The following is a 7,500-nucleotide window of genomic DNA, read 5'->3' as shown; positions in this document are numbered from 1 at the left end:
TCTCTCCTTCCTTTCGCTTCTTTCTTTCTTTTTCTTTTGCTTCTTTGTCTTTTCTCTCTCTCTCTCTCTCTCTCTCTTCTTCTTTCTTCTTCTCTTCTCTCTCTCTCCTCTCTCTCCTCTCTCCCCTCTCACGCACTTTTCCCCTCACTCCCCTTCCTTCTTTCTCCTCTCTCTATCTGCTCTCTTCCCTCCTCCTCTCTCTCTCTTCTCTCTCTCCTCCTCTCTCTCTCTCTCTCTTCCTATCCTTTCCGTTTCCCCTCTTCCTCTCCCTCATCCCCTCTATCCCCTTTCTTTTTCTACCCTCTCTTTCTTCTCACCCCTTCCCCCTCTCTTCCTACCCTACCCTCTCCCCTCCTCTCCCCTCTTCTCTCTTTCACCCCCCCCCCCCGTCGGCCGAATGCACTGGATTTGCTTAATAAGGCAGTCGGGTGACCATGAACCCTTCGGTGACTCTTTGCTTTTACAGAGAGACGGAATGCGTTGAATAAACAAAAATAATGTTGATCTTAAACAGTGCTGGTCCTCCTCCTTCTCCTTCTCCATTTTTTTTTACTTCTTTTGTCTCTTGTTATCTGTCTTGGTGCCTTTTTTTATGTTTGTTTATCTCTTGTTCCTTTTCTTCTCGCTTTTCGTAGTCGTCTTCGTCTCCTTTTCCTCCTCTGCTTCTTCCTCCACTTCTTCCTCCTCCTCTTCTCCTCCTTCTCCTTTCCCTTCTCCTCCTCCAGATCTTCCAGATCGAAGCTACGTCTCTGAAAATACTGGTTTGTTAAGGGAACCGGAGATAGATGAGAGTGAACCGAAAGTATGTGGTTGGGTGTGGAAAGAGAGAGAGGAGGGGGAGAGAGGGAGAGAGGGAGAGGGAGAAGGAAAGGCGAGGGGAAGAAGAGGGAGAGGGAGGGAGGGAGGGGAAAGGGGAAGAGGGGACAAAGGGAGGGAGGGAAAAGGGAGAGGCGATGGGAGGAAGAGGGAGAGGCGAGGGGAGAGAGAGGGAGAAGCGAGGGGAGAGAGAGGGAGAGGCGAGGGGAGAAGAGAGGAGAGAGGGGAGAGGGGAGGGGGAGAGGGAGGGGAGGGGGGAGGGGAGGGGAGGAGAGGAGGAGGAGGGGAGAGAGGGAGAGGGAACAAAAAGAAAGGAAAAAAAACCAACAAACCCCCACAAAAAAAAAAAAACAAAAAAAAAAAAAAAAAAAAAGAAATAGGGAGGGGAAAAAGGGGGGGGGGAAGTTTTTGGCCCCGATTAGGGGAGAAAACCCCAGGTGGAGGGAGGGAGAAAGGGGGGGAAGGGGAGGGAGGAAGGGAGAAGGGGGGGAGAGGGGAAGAGGGGAGGGGAGGAGGAGGGAGAGGGAGGAGGAAGAGGAAGGGGGGGGGAAGGAGGAGAGAGGGGGAGGGGAGGGAAAAAAAGGGGGGGAGGAGGGAAGAAGAGGAGAGGAGAAGGGAGGGAGGAGGGGAAGGAGGAGAGGGAGGAGGGGGAGAGAGGGGGGAGGGAGGAGGGGAGAGGGGAGGAGGAGAAGGTGGATTAAAGTTAGAATTAGATATAATGGAAAAGTAATAGGTAGAAAAAAGGGGAAGATGAAGGGAAAAGTGTTGTTAGAAAAAAAAGGAGACGTAGAAGACGTAGAGAGGAATGGGAGAAGAAAAAGAAAAAAAAGAAAACTTGCACATATTCACATCGACGCAAAAAAGTAGAAAGGATAAAAGGATAAAAAAACCTTTCATATTTATTTGTATATCTATTTATTTATTTTTTACTGAGAGATACCAACACGATAAGCAGATACGGGACAATTCTAAAAGAAAAGAGAACAAAACACCAATGACAGAACCTCAAATTACACGAACTACAAAGGAAAGAAATGAAAACGGCGTGTACCTCTGTAACGCTCTCGGGTTCAGTGACTTGGGAGAGGCGAGAGAGAAGGAACGTTACAGTTTCCATTATTACAAAACTGTAAACATGTGGGATTTATCTTTGTGAATGCGGCCGTGTTTATGTATGTATCTTTTGATGTATGAATATTTATGCGTTAAGGATGTTTACGCTTAGACGGGCGCGCTGAGGACGTACCCTTGTAAATATTTGTAAATGCGGATGTTGTGGTTTGAATTGGCGTTTGTGCTTGATAGGGAAGCGAGAAGTTAATTGTGGAGATAATCTGTGATGATCCAGAGAGAATAATAATAATAAAAAAAAATACATTGTTTATAGCGTGGTTATTCATGGTTAGAAAAATATAGATTGTGTATCTCACAATAAGCACTTGTCCTCTTCTCCATTCTTCCTCTTCCTCCTCCTCCTCCTCCTCCTCCTCCTCCTCCTCCTCTCCTCCTCCTCCTCCTCCTCCTCCTCCTCCTCCTCCTCCTCCTCCTCCTCCTCCTCCTCTCCTCTCCTCTCCTCCCTCCTCTCCCTCCTCCTCCTCCTCTTCCACCATTTTTACTAGACACCTATAACATGGTATATCACAAGTTGCCATCCTGAACACGAAAGAAAGACGAAATTTCTTACACGAACGCCCGCAGCGAATCCGTTCCGAGCGTTCGCATAAGTCAGTCTGGATGGGTCCTTGCGCTCTTGGGAACAGGTGCAGCAGTCGTTAATTGAGCGAGGGAGCGGCAGGTAGGAGGGGCCGGTGAGCTCGAGGGGCAGGCAAGGGCGGTGAGTGAGTGGGTGGGAAGGTGGGAGAAGGAGAAGGAAGAGAAGGAGAAGGAGGAGGGAGGGGGGAAGAAGAGGGAAGAGGTGGAGGTGGAGGTGGAGGGAGGAGGGAGGAAAAGGGAGGGGAGTATGTGAGGAGGAGGAAGGGGAGAAATATGAGGAGGCTATTGACAATGAAAATGAGGAGGGATCAAGAATATTTTAACTGAAGCGAAAAAATAAGATAAAGGTATAATATGACAAAATAAGGAAAGAATGTTTACTGGGAGGAGTGGTGAAGAATTCTCATATGAATGAACTGGGGGTGGAGATTCACACCTGTCTCCTCTCTCCTCTCTCTCTTTCTGGTTCTTTCTTCCTTTCTTCTCTCTCTCTCTCTCTCTCTCTCTCTCTCTCTTCTCTCTCTCTCTCTCTCCTCCCTCCTCTCTCCTCCCTCCCTCCCTCCCTCCCCTCCCTCCCTCCCTCTTTCCCTTTCCACACACAACCACATACTCTCGGTTCACTCTCACCTAACTCGTGCCCACCCAAAAGCGGGAACCTCTCGCTTACTCAAAGTCTTATCCTCGCGTCACCTGTTCACCCGCTGTTGTATCCCCGTGTCACCTGGTCACCTATGCACCTCCCATCGCATCCATCGTAGCCCCTTGTCACCTGTTCACTTGCCGTTGTATCCCCTCGCCACCTGTTCACTTGTGAGGCTCACAGGCGCCCCCTCGCCCGCCCTGCGCCTTCACCTTCGTCGGAGGCGGAAGTCGCTTCGGCCAGGGATATTACGCGTCTCTCTTGGCATTAAAGTAATGAGTTGTACTTAAGTTGCCAAGGAGGAGGATTAGCGCTTGAAGGATGGCCTCGCAGCGCCGCAATGGGTCGGGAAGTGCAAGCAAGCAAGAAGCAAGCGAGGTTCTGCTGCTTGTTGGTTCGTCGTGGCCTCGAGTTTGCAAGATGATGCAATCTGTGTTTAATTTATGTCTTTATCTTGTTTTAGATAGGCCACTTGCAGTCATTGCTTTTGAGTTTCAGATTGTATATGTAAGCATACACACACACACACACACACACACACACACAACACACACACACGCACACACACACACACACACACACACAACACAAACACACAACACACACACCACACACAACACACACAACAACACACACAACACACACAAGATAGTATATAATATATATATATATAGAGTAATATATAATATATAGATAATATATACAATATATAAAACAAATGATATTTACTATACAAATATTGTATATTATTAAACATACAGAAGCATAGAGAGATATTAATGCATATACACACATGGAGTAGGATAGATATAGGTATAGGCCTGGCCCTCCGGTTTCATACCCGGAGTGACCTAGGTTCGAGGCATAAGGGAACACGACGAAGCAGAGAGAGGAGAGAGAGAGAAGAGAAGAGAGAGAGAGAGAAGAGAGAGAGAGAGAGAGAGAGAGAGAGAGAGAGAGAGAGAGAGAGATGGAAAAAACACACACATGCTTCGTCCCGTCTTCGCAATCAACTCTATGCATATGTATAGACACGCCAGATAATCCGCATTTATAAACAGATGTTTGCACATCAGCATGAATAGGTGCTTTTGTTCGCTCGCAGATCTGTCTTCACTAACTGTTGTTGTTCGCAAGAGGGACTTCTTCGCTAAAAGAACATCGCTAAAACGGCTTCGCAAACAGGAGTTCATAAGAGGCGTTCGTACAGCGCGCCGAGTCATTGACGGTTCTTCCATTCAGAGATTGAGTTATTCACTCGTGTGTGGATGTGTGTGTTTAAATTGCTTTCTTGGTCTTTGTATTGACATTATTTTTTATTATTGCCTTGCTGTTCGTCATGTGCAGGTCGTTTTTACTGAGTGGTGTTTTGAATTCGTGATTATATGTATACGATATATACTTTGATTGATTGATCAAGTGTAGATCGAATATATGATTTTATTTAGTTGATATTTATCTTATTCCCTCGTATGTAAGAAGTCTGTTCTTGATCAGCATTAAAAGTTAAAGGAAATTCAGCATTAAACTAGTGCATTCAGAAATGGCTTGCCTCATGGGTGGTCGTTTTCAGGTGGCTTCGTACAGGTGGTTACAGGTGGTGTGGGAGCCGGTTACCTGGACTTACCACCTGGTTGAGTTACCGTCATAGTGATTACCTTGATGATAATTTGGCGGTGCAAAGACACGCTCCATCGCCGCCATCTTGTTTCGCCGTTTTTTTTTTTTTTTTTTTTTTTTTTTTTTTTTTTTTTTGCCTCGTGTTGTTGTTTTTTTCTTTTATATAAAGAGACGGGGGAGAAAGAGGAGAGGAAAAGATAAAACTAAACAAAAAGGAGAGGAAAAAGAAGGAGAGAATACAGAGCAAAACAGTACGAGATAATAAGAAAATAGAATGACCTGATGTTTGTGGGTAAAATGTGTGAGTTATTTACTAGAAAATAGAAAGAAATTAAAAGAGAAGGGATGATTATACAACAAGGAAGATTAGCGTGGTTATGTGGTGCTAACATAAATGATTGCTATTCTGACAATAATAAAAATATGATGATATTGATGTAAATATTTTCATAAAACAACAACCCATCAGTTAAAATAACAATGATATTTGATTAGTCAGTTTCATTCATCCGTAAATAAGTAAATATATGAATTAAAGCATTGATAAATAAGATGACAGCGGAAATAATGAATGAAACATCACAATGATACGACAAATCACTCACTTTATTCTCGGTACATCCGTCATATAAATTATTATTGTTTTATATCAGTTACTCATCTTGCTTCTCTTTCATTAGCCTTTTGTTCGCAGTGAAGCCGCTAGCCAAATATAGTGCGAGAAAGAGGAGCGACATTTTACTCATACTGTTAAAAACATTAGGTGGAAGAAGAAAATGTGATTATATGTTTTTTTTTATCCGAGTGTCCCCTTAAATGGAGTTCCTAGAAAACGTGAAGAAAACGTGTGATTCAATTCGTTTTTGTTGATTGCGTGTGTGCGTTGAATTAATTTTTTTGTTTTGTTTTAAGTGATTATTGATATATCTTCTCTTTTTGGCTTGCAGGTACGCCCTTACGCCGACGTCCAAGAGTGTGTGTGTGTGTGTGTGTGTGTGTGTGTGTGTGTGTGTGTGTGTGTGTGTGTGTGTGTGTGTGTGTGTGTGTGTGTGTGTGTGTGTGTGTGTGTGTGTGTGTGTACATACGTACGTATGTTTGCATATATGTATGTATGTAAGTATACGTGTGTATGCATACATGTGTGAATGTATACATGTATGTATGTTGCATGCATGTGTGTATCCATGTGTGCAACCAACCACACGGCCAAGATCGGCGGAGCGAGTGTAGTTCCATCAACGCCCACGGTGAGTATACCTGGCTTACCTGCCCTAGTATTTATTTTCACCGTGTCTACTCGGCCGTCGCCAGCTGGGGAGGATCAACATAGGGTAAAATGAGGGATGTTTGGGAAAATGTTATGTTGATAACTGATGAAAGGAGGGGGTAGAAACATTATTGGTAGTGATGGTTGTTATGATAGTATTGCTATAGATAAGTGGTAGGTTAGTAACACTGACGAGGACTTGATATGCCATGATATTATGAGTTTAATGAATTGTTGTTGTCGAAATGATTTATATTATAACTATGATAAGGATGACAATGATACTAACGACATTAAGTCAATTACGTATGTCTAATAACATTTTTGTATACAAGTCTTTATTTATTTAGAGGTTATCACTCTAATGGCGTGATATCAATTTAATCAATATAATAAAGATAATATTGACGAGAGAGACGCGGCGGTAATGCGCAGAAAATGTACAATTATGAGGCAGACAAGGTCGTTCGGTCTGTGTTGTAAGTTCACGAAATTGAGATATTAATGGTGCAAGTTTGGGATAAAAATTATATGAGTTTTAGGAACATGGGTCCCGTTTGCGAAGTTTATTTCGGAGGGAAAGGTAAAGAAGGGGAGAGAGGTGTAGTAGTGGTAGTCATGTAGTTACAGTTGTGTTGCGGTTCGCGAAATTGAGATATTAATGGAAGTCTGGGTTGAAATTATGTTTATTGGGAATATGGGTCCTCTGCATTTTTTTTGGGGGGGGGGGGTGGATGTAGAGGAGGGTAGTGGTAGTAGTAGTAATAGCAGTAGAGGAAGTAGAAAAAGCAGAAAAGACAGAAGTAGAAGTAGAAGAAAGAGAAGGAGAAGGGAGAAGGGAGAGGCGAAGAAGCAGCAGAACGAAAAGGAAAAGAAGAGGAAAAAGAGAAGCAGGAGAAAAACAACAACAACAAAAAAAAACAAAAAAACACGGAGACGAAGACGAAGGAAGAGAAAACGAACCGTTAAAAAAGCGAGAGAAAAAAAAAGACGAAGCTAAGCAACGAACAAAGAGAATTAAAAAGTAAGAACACGAGTGAACAAAGCGAAACACGTATCTCGTCCTGTATCATCGTATGAAAACCACTCCTCGGTCACCGTTTTTATAAACTCTCTTGTTTTTTTTCTTTTATTTTTCTATTTTTCTTTTCATGCTAAATATAACTTTGTCTTGTGTCTTGCGTCGTGCGTGCGTGCGTGTGTGTGTGTGTGTGTGTGTGTGTGTGTGTGTGTGTGTGTGTGTGTGTGTGTGTGTGTGTTTGTGTGTGTGTGTGTGTCTGTGCGTGTGTGCGTGTGTGTGTGTGTGTGTGTGTGTGTGTGTGTGTGTGTGTGTGTGTGTGTGTGTGTGTGTGTGTGTGTGTGTTTGTTTGTTTGTTTGTGTTTGTCTAGGATTCAGACGGAGCTGGAGATGACATGAGATGCTGGGGCTGAAAGGGTTAATCAG

General features: G+C 43.7%; 1 long non-coding RNA gene across 2 annotated transcripts in view; it reads left to right on the top strand.

Annotated features, from left to right (window-relative positions):
• The window catches only part of LOC119597597, a 100,351-nt gene that overhangs the window by 57,747 nt on the left and 35,104 nt on the right, over positions 1 to 7,500 (top strand). Inside the window, exon 2 of one of the 2 annotated variants that reach the window (XR_005230853.1) lies at positions 5,737 to 5,867. The exons of the other annotated variant lie outside the window; for it this stretch is intronic. This is a non-coding gene — a long non-coding RNA (uncharacterized LOC119597597). Of the gene's footprint in view, positions 1 to 5,736; positions 5,868 to 7,500 lie in introns of those variants that run through there. 2 annotated transcript variants of the gene reach the window in all.

Source organism: Penaeus monodon, chromosome 39, assembly GCF_015228065.2.
Source record: "Penaeus monodon isolate SGIC_2016 chromosome 39, NSTDA_Pmon_1, whole genome shotgun sequence".
In the NCBI taxonomy this organism is placed as follows: domain Eukaryota; kingdom Metazoa; phylum Arthropoda; class Malacostraca; order Decapoda; family Penaeidae; genus Penaeus; species Penaeus monodon.
The sequence above is the reverse complement of the archived record's forward strand: the minus strand, read 5'-3'. Positions and strand labels throughout refer to the sequence as shown.